Below are 17,392 nucleotides of genomic sequence, written 5' to 3'. Positions count from 1 at the left end.
TGAAGGTGGCGACCAGTTGTATCGCCGAAATATCGAGTCAAGTTGATTTTAGGGTCCGGCACCAAACCCGAAGAGACTTATTACGCCGGGAAAGCCTACGTAATTACATTAATTACTTTTTGGTGTTCCTCTTTTCTTCCGTCAGTGTAATTTAAGTACGAGAATTAACAGAAGCCTGGTCACAATTTTTACGGAATCGAACGTTTCGGTTGGAATGAGAAAGTTTCGAGGAGGCAGGGTTCACCACAATGTACAGCAGCAATATTGTAGCGCAATGTCGAAGACATTAATGCACGGGAAAGAGAGGGACAGTTTGTCCAGTAACTTCAGTGGTTTGTGATTATAATGCTGGTGCAGTGATCATTGCTCGAGTGGCAAGGAAGCGGTATCTCCTCGTGGGAAGTCGCCGGCAGCAAGCGGACATTTTCGGACCCTGCGCGGTCCAGTCCCCGCGAGCCGCCCGCCCTTGGCCCTTATTGTCCCGCGGCGCGTGCGCCCTGCGCTGAGGGCTGAGGGCTCAGGGCTAGGGGAGCACTGGGCCGGCCATCCATCTTGTCCCTCCCTAAAGCCAACAGCTGAGCGCTTTGTGTTTCGCTAGACGGCAGCCGCTCCTGCTGCTATACCGTATATGAGCCTGATTGTACGCAACTCTATCAGTGGGTCGCCGTACCGATTTCTGGTCAGCTGTTGTTCTCACTGCTACGTGTGAGGCAGTCCTTTGTTTTGGGAAAGCAATTCGGGGGGAAGGGGGTCGGGAGAGACGGCAATGCTCATCAGTCATCTGACTGGCTCGATGTAACTCCCATGACATCAAATGTGGAACCAACGTCAAAATCTCAGCGTAGCTCTCACACACAGTAAAAAATTGGAAACTTGTGGGAAGGAGTATGGGACCAAACTGCTGGGGTCAGCGATCCCTAGACTTAACACACAACTTAATCGGACTTAAACTAACTTACGCTAAGGACAACACACACACCCATGCCCGAGGGAGGACTCGAACCTCCGACGGGGGGAGCCGCACGAACTGTGACAAGACGCCTCGAAAATAGTTGGTTCAAATGGCTCTCAGCACAATAGGACTTAACATCTGTGGTCATCAGTCCCCTAGAACTTATAACTACTTAACCCTTTCTTGCCTGGCGGTACTTAAAAGTATCAGTAAGTTTTGACTCATTATTTTCTCGTGGTGCAGTTTCGTGATCTGATAGCCTGTCGGTACGTAACAGTAACGCCGCTCTACTGATTCATAGATGTTATTGTGCAATACATAGACCTCTCTGGCGGTCAGGGCTTGAAATTGTTTTTCGCGCGCTGCTGTGAAAACAGAAGATCGTATGTGCTTGTTTCCATGGTGTTGCCTGAATTTGTGTACAATTTATTGAAACTTCCGTTGAGTATTCCATTGTACGTACTTACCTTCTTTGTTTTTTTATAATAGTTTGAAGCATTACGTAACAAGTGAATGAGATAAAGAGGAAAGTATAAGGCGGACTTAGTACCGTCAGGTTGTGCGAACACTTTGTTGTAGCAACAATGCGTTACCTCTCACTAGCTGTTCTGTCCACTTTTTCTCACACAGAAATCCGTAAATACATTTGCCTGTGGAACAATTAGAAAAAACACGAAAGGCTTGCCAGGAAATTTACCTAAAGAAAAATGTCTAAATCAAATCACAGAGAGTCATCTTTAGACCTAACAGTATTTCAATGGAAGGAAAATAAAGTAGTATATTTTGCGTCAAACTTCCATGGCATTGAACAGAGCGTAGTGACAAGAAAAGAGAAAGATGGAACTAGTATGACTATACCATGACCAGTTATTTTATGTGATTACAATAAACACATGGGTGGTGTGGATCATGCAGACAGATTACGCTCAACTCATGGTCTTGACAGGCGATCAGAGAAATGGTGGCACGGTCTCTTCTGGGGAGCAATAGAAATTGCTTTTGTCAATGCTTACGTCATTTTCAGTGATCTACATGGGGCATTGCCACTGCTGGAATCCAGGAGTGCTGCGGCACTAGGGCTAATCAATGAACAGCAAGTGCCAAATCTCAAAAAGAGAGACTCTGGTAAAGATGAAATAACTCCCCCAAAGAGAAGGAAGGATAACTTTTCTGTTCCGAAGAATGTACGTCTTGGCAACCGAGAAAACCATTTTTTAGTGTTCAGTTGTAAAAGAGGACGATGCGAAATGTGTGCGAAAAATAAAATTCAGTCGAGACCTCATTCACAATGTAGTACATGTAAAGTGTTTTTGTGCTACAATGAGAAAAAGAACTGTTCCCTACAATTTCATGAGTTATCACTAACACTAAATATGTGATATGTATATACTGTCAAAAATGTATGGCTATGTTACTATGTATTGTGAAGTTGCTCTAGAATAAATTTATGCGAAATTTAAAAAATAATTCAGAAATATCATACTCCTGTTAATGAATTTTCTAATGTAAAAATATTTAATATTTATGTGGAATAAAGTACAAGTTAAAAAAAAATTGGAGCATTTTTCTGTGCATATTGTGAATCTGTCCATGGAGTCTGACGGTACTTCTGAGTACCAGGAAAGAAAAAAGTTGTGAAAAATAAAATAAAATTTTACAAAAAATCCTACCGTCATTTGAGGCCACAATAGCATAAATTCTGCAAAGAAAATGTTAAAAAGTAAATTTTTTCTTATGTCAGGAAACAAAGGGTTAAACCGAACTAACCTAAGGACATCACACACATCCATGCCCGAGGCAGGATTCGAACCTGCGACCGTAGCGGTCACGTGGTTCCAGACTCAAGCGCCTAGAACCGCACGGCCACACCGGCCGGCAAGACGCCTCAGACCGCACGGCTACCCCGCGCGGCTCACACCCAGTATTCTCGAATAATTTTTGTACTGTGTATGCAGGAAGAAGAAGAGTAGGGTGTTTGAGGTTTGCTGATGACATGGTCCTTCTAACCACAGGGGAAAAAGAATACAGGATTTGGTGAACACCATTGAAACTATCGGAAAAAAATATGGAATGATAATTAACACAAATAAAACAAAAGTATTGGCACTAGGAGGAAATAAGGAAATAAAAATTATGCTGAATGGAGAAATACTAGAACAAGCGCAAAATTTTAAGTATCTCGGAGGCAAGATAAACACTGACTAGAAGTGCACCACAGAAATTAAAACAAGGATAGCAATGGCAAAAGAGGCCTTTTATAAGAAAATGTGAATTTGCTGCAGCGGTCTGGACAAAGAACTCAGGAAGAGACTCACAAAACGTCTTGTATGGAATGTTCTTCTTTATGGCGCTGAAACATGGCTCAAAAATGGTTCAAATGGCTCTGAGCACTATGGGACTCAACATCTGAGGTCATCAGTCGCCTAGAACTTAGAACTAGTTAAACCTAACTAACCTAAGGACGTCACATACATCCATGCCTGAGGCAGGATTCGAAACTGCGACCGCAGCAGTCGCGCGGTTCCGGACTGAGCGCCTAGAATCGCTCGGCCACTGAAACATGGCCTATGTGGAAGAAAGACAGATCTGGACATGGCGGAGGATGGAAAAAATAAATTGGATGGACAGAGTAAAAAATGAAGAGGTACTGAGAAGAGTGGGGGAGAAAAGACGGTTACTAGATGTAATAAAGAGAAAAAGGAATTGGATTGAGCACATATTAAGAAAGAATGACGGACTGATAAAAACAGTTTTAGAAGGTTATGTAGAAGGGAAAAGGAAGCGAGGAAGGAAGAGATTCCAGATACTGGATGACATGATGGACGGTACGACATACAACAGCCTTAAGAAGGAAGCAATGGATTGCAGAAAATGAAGAGGCAAATGACCTCCTAATATAGCAGATAACTGAAGATGATGATGATGATATGCAGTATATATTTATTTATTTGTTTATGACACAATCATGAAACGTGTCCTCTTGCGTGTCTGAAGTAGGTCGGACAATATACGGTGAGGTGACAAGACCTATGGTATACCTCATAAAGGGTGAGTCACTAAGCATTTCCACCTAGAATAACTCCGAAAGTATGATAGGACCTGAAAAGTTTGTGGGACAAATGTTGCATGAGACAGCGGGGGCACATGCTCTGACAATTCCCTCTCGTATATCGTGCAAATAGTAAATATTCGCCGAGTACGGAGTATCCATATAACGGTCGCGCCGGATTAGCCGAGCGGTCTAGGGCGCTGCAGTCATGGACTGTGCGGTTGGTCCCGGCAGAGATTCGAGTCCTCCCTCGGGCATGGGTGTGTGTGTTTGTCCTTAGGATGATTTAGGTTAAGTAGTGTGTAAGCTTAGGGATTGATGACCTTAGCAGTTAATTCCCATAAGATTTCACACACATTTATTTCCATATAACGTGCCACTCACATATCAACATCATTTGACGGTTTCGCAATACAACACTAATAGGAACGGTAAGACTAGTATCGTCGAATCAAGCGAGTGTGAATGATGTATTCCTTCGAAGAACAAGTCGATATGCTTCTCATTTACGGAGAATGCCAACGAAATACAGTGAGAGCTAGAGACTTATACGCTAAAAGATATCCTCAACGCACTCACCATACACGCCGTACATTTAAATATGTGAATGATAAATTGACGAAAACTCGATCCTTAACGCATCGGAAATATATCCGGCAAAGGAAAGTTGCTAACGAGGAAACCGAAATTGGTACTCTTGCCACTGTGGTTTGAGATCCTTAGTTCGCGTCAAATCGCAAGGGAATCTGGGATGAGCAAGAATAGTATTGTTCGTGTTCTGCATCGCTTTAAATATCATCCTTACAATATCAGTCTCCACCAAGAATTAACTTGTACGCATTGTATCCGTCGCATTGAGTTCTGCCGCTTGGCTCAACTTTAGATTCAGAGGGATGACACATTTATTAATTTGATTTTATTTACTGACGACGCTACATTCACGAACCATGGAAATGTTAACTTGCATAACATGCATTATTGGGCTACTGAAAATCCATGTTGGCTGCGGTAAGTTGCACACCAAAAACCGTGGTCGGTGAATGTATGGTGTGGGATTCTGGAGGACAGAATTATAGGCCCCTATTTCATCGAAGTAAATCTTAATGGTAGAAGTACCCCAGATTCTTGCAAGAAGCATTAGGTTTGTTATTGGTAGAAATACCTTTAGGAACAAGGAAAAGTAAAGACGATGGGTGTCCGGCACATCTTTCGCCGATGGCTGGACATGACTTGCAGAGACGATTCCCAAATTGGACGCTGAGGAGATGTGTCGTGGCCGGCTCGTTCGCCAGCCTTGACGCCTCTGGATTTTTTTCTTGTGGGGATTCGTAAAAGACATTGTTCATAAAGACGTTCCAACTACAACTGAAGATATGCGAGAGAGGATTGTCAGAGCATGTGCTACGATAAGTGCATCATTGGATTCGTCTCGATAGCCGCTATCAGAAAGTAAGTACCAAACTATAGCATCGCATTTTTAAAAAAGTACAAAGTTGACCTCCATATGTTTGAAGTGACCCTATCTAGCAATAAAAAACCAACGTCTTATTACGGCCCCCGTTGTCCCATGTAACTTTTGTCCCTCAAACTTTTCAGCTCCTATCATACTTCCGGAGTTATTGGTGGCAATAGTTAGTGACTCACCGACAGGACTTGTCTGCTCCAGGTTCACAGGGCGTTTGTGCGATCTGGGCTCTATTATGGGTGCACGGTGTACGGGTCTGTGAGGCCTTCTTACTTAAAGATGTTGGACATTGTGCACCATGAAGGGCTTCGGCTGGCCACTGGAGTATTCACAACTAGCCCCATACTAAGCCTCTGTGCAGAGGCTGGTGAACCGCCACTTCATATGCGACGGTGGCTACTTACGGTGCGGCAGAGGTATAAAACTTTGTCCACACCATGCACACCTGCATACCATACCGTTGCTCAGCTTCCTCTGGCACGGCTATTTCATAACCAGCAACGAGCGACGCGGCTCTGTGGGATTCCCGCACAGGATTGCCTCTCTGCGATGGATATGGCTGGTCTTCATGTTTTCCGTCGTGGTTGGAACAGATTTTCACCTTGGCTCCTCCGGAGACCCAGACTTATTTTAGATTTGACTAATTTTAAGAAAGATAGTACACCAGATTTTACATTCCAATCTCAGTTTTTTAACATTTTAGATGTGTATCACGGTTTTACCATCGTTTACACTGATGGCTCCAAACAGGAGAATTTCCTTGACTGTTCTGTAGTGTTCCCTGATCATGTTGCCCGGATTCGCCTCCCTGATGAATATACCGTTTTCGCAGCGGAGCTCCACGCGATCCTGAAGGCACTGGAGCGGATGAATCGTGTTCGGGGCAATCGATTTTTCCTCTGCTCCGAATCTCTTAGTGCCTTACAATCACTGCAGAATCTGTACCCAACTGAGGAGATGGTCCAGCTGATATATGACCAACTCTACCTGCTCCTACGGCGGGGTAAGGAGGTGTCCTTGTGCTGGGTGCCTGGTCGTGTAGGAATATGGGGCAATGAACAGGCCGATCGGGCTGCCAAGGAGGCCTGCAGAGAGCAGGATGTGGTCCAGTGTCCTATTCCTCTGCAGTGTGTCATCTCTGCACTCCACAGGAAGTGCATGGAGTTGTGGGAGGACGAATGGCTGGCGGTGACGGCCAATAAACTGCGCTCGGTGAAGTCAACCACTCGGCCGTGGCGTTCCTCCTGCCGGTTGCTCAGGCGGGAAGAGGTGGCCCTCACACGTCTTCGGATCGGACACTGTCCTCTCACACATAGCTTTCTATTACGGCGGGAGTATCCCCCGGTTTGTGATGTTTGTGGTGTGCACATCTCTGTACGGCAGATTCTAACTGACTGCATTTTATACCGTGATGCAAGGGCAGAAGCACAAGTTGATGGGGATCTGCCTTGTGTTTTGGCTAATGATGAGACGTGTGTGTCTAGGGTTTTAAGGTTTTGTGGTGTGTCTGGACTCTGGCCTAAAGTTTTAGGCTGGAGGTTTTAGTGTATTGCACAGTGGCTGGCTCCTCCCTTTATTCCTTGCGGTCAGCCAGCCACTTCCATCTGCTACATTGTTTTAGCTCCCTCTACCACTTTCTTCCTGTGTTGTCCATGTTTTACTGCTGGCGGCGTGCTTCGTCCCACGTTTCGGTGTGAGTAGGCACATATTTTTACAAGCTTGTTACCTGTGTTTTACGTTCTGTTTTGTCTTACTGTTCTGAGTATTTTCTTGACACCCATCTCACTATGTTACCGAGCGGGCGCTCACATGGAGTCAACATGTCGTTGGAAGTCTCCTGCTGAAATATTGAGACATGCTGTCTCTATTGACGTCCATAACTGCCAAAGTGTTACCAGTGCACGACTTTGTGGGTGAACTAACCTCTCGATTATGTACCGTACACATTCGATGGAATTCATGTCAGGCGATCTGGGCAGCCAAATCATTCGCTCGCAAGGTCCAGAATATTCTTGAAACCAATTGCGAACAATTGTGGGACGGTTGTTTGATGTATTGTCATCTATAAGAGGGGAACAAGCTGTCCATGAATGGTTGCAAATGGTCTCCAAGCAGCTGAACACAGCCAGAGGACGCAGTTCATTCCATCTAAACACAACCCATAACTTGATGGATCCAGCATCAGCTTCACAGTGCCTTCGTAGTATCTGCGCCACACTCGAAACTTACCCTCTGCTCTTACCAGCTGGAATCGGGACTCATGTGACCAAGCCACAGTTGTCTTCTTTCCAGTCGTCTGGGGTCCAACCGATATGGTCACGAGCCCATATGATGCCGTGCTGTTAGCAAAGGCACTCACTCGTCCCCGTCGTCTGCTGACAGAGCCTATTAACGCCAGATTTCACTGCACTGTCCTAACGGGTAAGTTCGTCATACGTACCACACTTCTTATGTTATTTCAACCAGTTTTACTTGTCTCTTATGACTAACAACTCTACACAAACACCGCTGCTGGGGGTCGTTAAGTGAAGGCAGTCGGCCACTGCGTTGTCCGTGATGAGAGGTAATGCCTGAAATTTGGGATTTTCGGCACACTCTTGACACTGTGGATCTCGGAACAGTATATTCGCTACGATTTACAAAGAAATGGTTCTAATGGCTCTTAACATCTGAGGTCATCAGTCCCCTAGAACTTAGAACTACTTAAACCTAACTAACCTAAGGACAGCACACACATCCATGCCCGAGGCAGGATTCGAACCTGCGTCGCGCGGTTCCAGACTGTAGCGCCTAGAACCTCTCGGCCACACCGGCCGGCCGTTGTGAACTAATGATGTTTACAGTTCGGTGTTGATTTAACCCTTACAACGACACAACGACAGCAATTTCGTAGTAAGGATGCCTCTGAGGCAAAACGATGCAATTGTTAATTTTATGCTGTTAAAATTTACACAGACGTTAATTTTACAACTGGTAAGTGCACAAGTAAGCTGATGGCGTAATAATAGCCCAGAAATAAAGAACAAAAGAGGTCTTACACGGAGAGTAATTTGGTAATTTGTGTAATCGGGAATTTATGTACTGTGATAAGCGACCAGACGCGGCGGTGGGGTGGGGGGTGGGGGGGGGGGAGTTCTTGAGTTGGCTCAAATGGCTCTAAGCACTATTGAACTTAACATCTGAAGTCAGACTTAGAACTACTTACACCTAACTAACCTAAGGACATCACACGCATTCGCGCCCGAGACAGGATTCGAACCTGCGACCGTAGCAGCCGCGAGGTTCATGACCCAAGCGCCTAGAACCGCTCGGTCACAGCCGCCGGCTCTTGTGTTGCAAGGCCGCTTTCGCATGTATTTCCTGAACAACTCTACAACCGCGGCCTCTGGTGAAAACGTATCCCGGTACAAATTTACTACAAAAACAGTCGTATTCTTTTAGTCTGTGAGACCAATAGTTTCCATGCAGAGAGCTAAAGAATACGGAAAATCTCGCGCGCCACACTTGCCCTGGAACTTAGGTGGGTTTTGTGGGCCAATTTATGGTTGGTTCCCGACCCGTTAGACCACCTATATCAAATTATTCGTCCCTACTTCTTCTACACCGCTTGTCTGTTGCTTCTTGATGCAATAATTTACCAACTGCCGTATGTATTGTAGAAATTTATTTTATTTTATGATCTTAAATGCGCTACCAGTTTCGGCATTACATTGATGCCATCTTCAGGCCCCTGTACAATGACTAGAAGAAATGTACTATTATAAAAAATAGAAAAATATAGAACATACGTTAACAATTAACAGGTATCATGTCAACTATGTAAGTGGCTCAGAGAGATATATTGTATATCATTAAAACTATATGTAACATTAGGGCACATATGTTTCTGCCTATGTCATGCTGTTGTTAATAGTGTTCCCTGTTTTACTCAAATAACACATGATATATGAAAATATGTGTACGCTATTATTCATAAAACCGTAACACACAGTTGTAATAGGCCATGTAACACATCAGATGTACTGCATACATTCGTATGTCCAGTGGAACAGTGGAAGAATTTTTTTAATAAAAATTATCTAGTGTAAATAACAGTAAGATAAATTAAAATACAAGAAAATGTGACAACCATGTCAGAATACATAGTTACTTATGTGCGGTCTAGGTCGTATTACGTGTGGTACGACAAACAGCTGCCGCAATATTAACGATAAAAAACATAAAAGAGTTTGTCTTAAAACCCAATTGCATTCCCGAAGTAAACCAATGCAATCGTACTATAAAATCATCAAACACCTGGTCATCGTAGACACTTCATTAGGACCCTTATGTAGGACAACCCCACATTGTGCTGAGTGGATTAACGGTTCAGATGGTTCAAATGGTTCTGAGCACTATGCGACTTAACTTCTGAGGTCATTAGTCGCCTAGAACTTAGAACTAATTAAACCTAACTAGCCTAAGGACATCACACACATCCATGCCCGAGGCAGGATTCGAACCTGCGACCGCAGCTGTCGCTCGGCTCCAGGCTGTAGCGCCTAGAACCGCACGGCCACTCCGGCCGGCGTGGATGAATGCAATGCCAGTAGCTGCCTCATGTGGTCATGGTTACAAAGAAGTTTCTCGATATCTGTATATCAAGAAATGTCTATCTCCCTTCATATAAGTCCTACACAATTATGCAGGATTATACCAAGTGGAATCGACTGAATAAAAAGGAAAGGAAGAAAAAGAGAAATATAGGAGGCCGCCTATATGTATGAAGATAAATCTCAAAATGAAATGTATACAATCCCTAAGACTAAGGGTATGACGTGTAGCCATGCCAAATCATTATGAGGATCTCAAGTACATCATCCAGTGTCGTCATATTCTGTCTAATGACCTTAATGAGACAGAAACTATCTGCATAGGTCGATATGTCACTGTACCTAAAAACTGGTCAAAGTATTGCTTGTCTACTGTGTAAACATTTACCGTTACACCTTATATAGTGTCTTAGTTCACCGTTCCAGAAGACGCACTTTTTGTTGAAAACGTTTTTAGTCAGCTGATAAGGTCTTTCCGTTCTCGAGATCCAATCGCCTAGCACAGGTTGTTCTATTTCATTTTCTCGTATGGACACACCGACGTATTTAATTTTCTTTACTCTTGTAATCTGGAGTAACTCTGTTCCAAGCAAGACTTGGCGTGCAAACAGAGCACAATTGCAGGCTTAGGTTCAGAGTGTCTAACACGCAGTTTGGTTGCAGGTCCTCAACTGGCTTCTCTCTAACCAACACACGGCCATCACTGGCACCGAGGCAGAACCAGCTTTCATCAGAAAACACAACAGACCTCTATCCTCCCCTACAGTTAGCTCTCGCCTGACACCACTGAAGTCGCATTCGGTGGTGGTTTGGAATCACACATTACAAGGCGTCTAGCTTTGAACTGTCCTTGTAGTAACCGATTTGTAACAGTTTGTTGTGTCACTGCGGTGCCAATTGCTATTAGAACTGCTGCTGCAGATACAGTACGATGCTCCGAGCCATATGCTGAACACGACGGCCTTCCCTCTCGGTAGCGCCAAGTGGCCCGGTCTTCTTGCGACCGAACCTTCTCGTGACTACCGCCGCCAACAGTCATGTACAATGAATTCAGAATAAGATTTCCATTCGGCAGCGGAGTGTGCGCTGATATGAAACTTCCTGGCAGATTAAAACTGTGCGCCGGACCGACACTCGAACTCAGGACCTTTGACTTTCGCAGGCAAGTGCTGTACCATCTGAACTACACAAGCACGAATCACGCCCCGTCCTCACAGCTTGGAAAGTTTGGAAAGTAGCAGACGAGGTACTGGCGGAAGTAAAGCTGTGAGGACGGGGCGTGAGTCGTGCTTGGGTAGTTGAGATGGTAGAGCACTTGTCTGCGAAAGGCAAAGGTTCAGGAAATGGTTCAAATGGCTCTGAGCACTATGGAACTTAACATCTGAGGTCATGAGTCCCCTAGAACTTAGAACTACTTAAACCTAACTAACCTAAGGACATCACACACATCCATGCCCGAGGCAGGATTGGAACCTGCGACCGTAGCAGTCGCGCGGTTCCGGACTGAAGCGCCTAGAACCGCTCGGCCACCGTGGCCGGTGGCAAAGGTCCCGAGTTCGAGTCTCGGTCCGGCACACAGTTTTAATCTAGGGAGTTTCATATCAGCGCACACTCCACTGCAGAGTGAAAATCTCATTCTGGAAACATCCCCCAGGCTGTGGCTAAGCCATGTCTCTGCAATATCCTTTCTTTCAGGAGTGCTAGTTCTGCAGTTTCGCCAGAGAGCTTCTGTAAAGTTTGGAAGGTAGGAGACGAGGTACTGGCGGAAGTAAAGCTGTGAGGACGGTGCGTGAGTCGTGCTTGGGTAGTTCAGATGGTAGAGCACTTGCTCGCGAAAGGAAAAGGTCCCGACTTCGAGTCTCGGTCCGGCGCTCAGTTGTAATCTGCCAGGAAGTTTCCTGTACAATGGATACCTTCCTGCCAAGTCTTTTTGCAGTATCGCAGAAAGAACATCCAGCTTCTCGTAGCTCTGTTACACGACCTTGTTCAAAGTCGCTGTGCTGTTCGGAATGGCGTCTTTGTTGCGTTAAAAGCATTCTTGACCAACATCAACTTACTACGCCAGTCTCAAAGGTAACTAACGCTCACGATCGTTACAGAGCGTATTCAAAGTAAACCTTACTTGCATCCTCATGGTGGCACTATTATCAGCACTCTTACGCTATCGGTGGGAAATGTCGATACACGTCATCTAGCAGACGGAGAAACACGGCGACCAACTTTCGTTTATCTCGCATAACTCCTTGGTGTTGGCATTTCTTTTTCCGTCCGTGTATTTCGTTATTGTGGAGATTTTTGAAAACAATGGTTTATGTCAATCAAAAGCACATTGTATATACTTTTATTCTGAATATCTTACTGAAACTACGAGGGTTGCCGAGAGAGTAATGCACCGCATTTTTTTCCTCAGCCGAATATAATGCTACGAATGCGAAACGTTACGTATGTATTATTTGAAGCCTCCCGAGTAAGCGTACCAAGTTTCTGTCACTTCCGTAACGTGCAGGACAGTTTCAAAATGGCGTCTGTAGGTGATGTACGTTACAAGCAATGTGCCGTCATTGAGTTTCTCACTGCAGAGAAAGAAACTGTGGGGAATATTCACAAACGCTTCTGCAAAGTGTGGTGTTTAAAAGAAAATCATATTTTGATTAAATTATTATTCTCTTGTGAAGATTCAGAAATCTGTTGTGAGTTTTACACCACTTCTTGACGGGAAGAGCAATGACTTTTCAAAAAACTTAAGTACTGGAAGTTATAGTTTATCTATATTTCACCTGAAATCGTTTGCAGAAGGCGTATCGTTCTCAATATTAAGAACAGAGTTCGCATTGCCACTTAATTTATTTGTGTCGTGATGATTTTTGATCACCACCGGATATGAGACATAGCAACGAATAGTTAAACCTAAGGGACCAGACAGAGCTGGAAATTTTCTTTGGTATACTACATCACATACTGAAAGAAATTGGATTTAAACCACAAACAAGATAAATGACAATGCGCCTTCTGCCTTAACTACGACGTTTGCGACATGCAGTCGGTCCCTGACAGCCGTATGAAAACTATAAAAAAAAAAACACCGTCATTTATGTTGCCATTAATAGGTGATGGATAGCATGGAAATACTTTAAGTAATAAGCAGGCACAATAACCAATTTAATTACCTTAGTCAGTATTGCCAACAGTAGGCTTCGTACAATTTCAATTTTCTATCTTGCTGGCTATTTCTTTAAGTAAAGGCCTTTAACATCTTCGATATTTCGTCTTAGATGCACACATAAATTCGTACATAGCACTGAACAATAGTAATATTTTATAATAACTTTTGTGTTGGCAGAAGAGCCAACACCGTGTTACGAGTGGAGGCCGAAATGCACGCGTTTTAGCTCACGCAGGCTGGCGTGAGGAGGGAAGAACTATACTGACGTGAGGTCTGGAACATGACAAGGAATGAGAATTCAGAAAGCGGAAGTAATTAGTTCCATACTTAACTTTAATCCATTAATGATGAACGTCGCTCTTGACGGTACGTGATTCACAATATTATCTGAATGTGGTGCCTTGTAAGGTCGTAGCAAATGACGTAGCTGAAGGCTATGCTAAACTGTCGTCTCTGCAAATGAGAGCGTATTTTGTCAGTGAACCATCGCTAGCAACTGGGGCGAGTGCTAGGAAGTCTCTCTAGACCTGCCGTGTGGCGGCGCTCGGTCTGCAATCACTGATAGTGGCGACACGCGGGTCCGACGTATACTAACGGACCGCGGCCGATTTAAAGGCTACCACCTAGCAAGTGTGGTGTCTGGCGGTGACACCACAATAACTAATTAGTGATTGTGACGTCCGCCGCCTTTAAGAAATATATCAGGACTGTGGTAACAGAAGAGGATTACAATTCTTCGGTTGTCAAAAAATAAGAAACACAAAATATCGCTGTCGATACAATTTATGAACAATTCGTATTCTGCGCCGTGGCGCGTAAGATATTCTTTGAGATATCAGGTGCTCGCTGCTCAGCAACGATCTAAGAAATTTTTACACAAGTTGTATGGCTTTTATGAGCCTGAATGGTTATATTAACGAATGAAAGTTTATTTAAGCTATCGAAACAGGTACTAATATTACAAAAGTCTATGGATCATCTGCTGTCGACAGAAGTACGGCTAGTCTCTAGGCACGGAGGGTGACGTCATCAGAAGGCGGTTCGGCGGAGATCCACGATTTGCAGCTGTCGGGGAGACCATCCACGGCTGTCACACCTTACACACCTGACCCAGCTCCCTCGGACTTGCTTGCTCCATTAAAGGATGCCATTTGTAAAAGACATTTTGAGGCCGATGAGGAGGTGATTCACCAGTGAAGCACTGGCTCCGCCTCTAGAAAAAGGGTTGGTACCGACAGGACATACACGCCCTTCTTTCGCGCTTGAGAAAGGCCGTAGAACGGGATGGAGATTACGTGAAAAAATAGGGTGTGTAGATAAAACACCATTCTTTCGTGTGTGTAATTCTTATGACGTTCAATAAAGAATTTTTGATGACAAAAAGGGCGGAGCATTACTTTCTGGGCAACCCTTATATACCGCGAAATTTTTCGAAACAACAAACAGTTGTAGCAATAGTGGACACGAGAAGATCCTGATGAAGATCCCAGCAGAGGGGTCGAAACGTCGATCATTTTAGAAGAAACATGACGCGGCCTAGTAACCCAGAAGATTTTAACTTTAGTGACAACGGCCTCGAAAGCCTGCTGACTTTTAACAAACTGTCTCTTCTACGTCTGCATCTACATGACTACTCTGCAATTCACATTTAAGTGCTTGCCAGAGGGTTCATCGAACCACAATCATACTATCTCTCTACCATTCCATTCCCGAACAGCGCGCGGGAAAAACGAACACTTAAACCTTTCTGTTCGAGCTCTGATTTCTCTTATTTTATTTTGATGATCATTCCTACCTGTGTACGTTGGGCTCAACTAAATATTTTCTCATTCGGAAGAGAAAGTTGGTGACTGAAATTTCGTAAATAGATCTCGCCGCGACGAAAAACGTCTTTGCTTTAATGACTTCCATCCCAACTCGCGTATCATATCTGCCACACTCTCTCCCCTATTACGTGATAATACAAAACGAGCTGCCCTTTTATGCACCCTTTCGATGTCCTCCGCCAATCCCATCTGGTAAGGATCCCACACCGCGCAGCAATATTCTAACAGAGGACGAACGAGTGTAGTGTAACCTGTCTCTTTAGTGGACTTCTAAGTGTCCTGCCAATGAAACGCAACCTTTGGCTCGCCTCCCCCACAATATTATCTATGTGGTCTTTCCAATTGAAGTTGTTCGTAATTTTAACACCCAGGTGCTTAGTTGAATTGACAGCATTGAGAATTGTACTATTTATCGAGTAATCGAATCCTAACGGATTTCTTTTGGAACTCATGTGGATCACCTCACACTTTTCGTTATTTAGCGTCAACTACCACCTGCCACACCATACAGCAATCTTTTCTAAATCGCTTTGCAACTGATACTGGTCTTCGGATGACCTTACTAGACGGTAAATTACAGCATCATCTGCGAACAACCTAAGAGAACTGCTCAGATTGTCACCCAGGTCATTTATATAGATCAGGAACAGCAGAGGTCCCAGGACGCTTCCCTGGGGAACACCTGATATCACTTCAGTTTTACTCGATGATTTGCCGTCTATTACTACGAACTGCGACCATCCTGACAGGAAATCACGAATCCAGTCGCACAACTGAGACGATACCCCATAGGCCCGCAGCTTGATTAGAAGTCGCTTGTGAGGAACGGTGTCTAAAGCTTTCCGGAAATCTAGAAATACGGAATCAACTTGAGATCCCCTGTCGATAGCGGCCATTACTTCGTGCGAATAAAGAGCTAGCTGCGTTGCACAAGAACGATGTTTTCTGAAACCATGCTGATTACGTATCAATAGATCGTTCCCTTCGAGGTGATTCATAATGTTTGAATGCAATATACAGGGTGTTACAAAAAGGTACGGCCAAACTTGCAGGAAACATTCCTCACACACAAATAAAGAAAAGATGTTATGTGGACATGTGTCCGGAAACGCTTAATTTCCATGTTAGAGCTCATTTTACTTTAGTCAGTATGTACTGCACTTCCTCGATTCACCGCCATGATTTCATACGGGATACTCTACCTGTGCTGCTAGAACATGTGCCTTTACAAGTACGACACAACATGTGGTTCATGCACGATGGAGCTCCTGCACATTTCAGTCGAAGTGTTCGTACGCTTCTCAACAACAGATTCGGTGACCTATGGATTGCTAAAGGCGGACCAATTCCATGGCCTCCACGCTCTCCTGACCTCAACCCTCTTGACTTTCATTTATGGGGGCATTTGAAAGCTCTTGTCTACGCAACCCCGGTACCAAATGTAGAGACTCTTCGTGCTCGTATTGTGACGACTGTGATACAATGCGCCATTCTCCAGGGCTGCATCAGCGCATCAGGGATTCCATGCGACAGAGGGTGGATGCATGTATCCTCGCTAACGGAGGACATTTTGAACATTTCCTGTAACAAAGTGTTTGAAGTAACGCTGGTACGTTCTGTTGCTGTGTGTTTCCATTCCATGATTAATGTGATTTGAAGAGAAGTAATAAAATGAGCTCTAACATGGAAAGTAAGCGTTTCCGGACGCGTGTCCACATAACATATTTTCTTTCTTTGTGTGTGAGGAATGTTTCCTGAAAGTTTGGCCTACCTTTTTGTAACACCCTGTATACTCCAAAACCCTACTGCAAACCGACGTCAATGATATAGGTCTGTAGTTCGATGGATTACTCCTACTACCCTTCTTAAACACTGGTGAGACCTGCGCAGTTTTCCAATCTGCAGGTACAGATCTATCGGTGAGCGAGCTGAGACTCAGCTTACCACCGTTTGCAGCCGAGGTCCACATTCGACATTCATACGCCGCTTTATATTGAGCAGAAACAGCGGTGCGCAAACAAACATCACAAATAAAATGTTCGTAGTCGGATAGCGTCATCAGCTCGTGACGACACAGTCCTGTTTCGTCACGGCGAAGGCTGCGCAGACAGACGCCGCGTCGCCGGCTGTTGCCATTAGCGTGACAGAACAGGGCAGCGGCACGGGGAAGCGGCCATCCATCTTGTGTGACGTCACGGCCAACAGCTGAGTGTCGCTGTCTGCTCCCCCCTCCCAACCTTTCCCTCCAACGCAGCCCCAGACAAACGCTCCCCTATGCAACGCCGCCATTCGCCGGCTGCGAAGAACGCACGGCGCGTAACGACCCTAGCCGAATCATCCTCTTA

Source organism: Schistocerca americana, chromosome 10 (assembly GCF_021461395.2).
Source record: "Schistocerca americana isolate TAMUIC-IGC-003095 chromosome 10, iqSchAmer2.1, whole genome shotgun sequence".
NCBI lineage: Eukaryota > Metazoa > Arthropoda > Insecta > Orthoptera > Acrididae > Schistocerca > Schistocerca americana.
The sequence above is the reverse complement of the archived record's forward strand: the minus strand, read 5'-3'. Positions refer to the sequence as shown.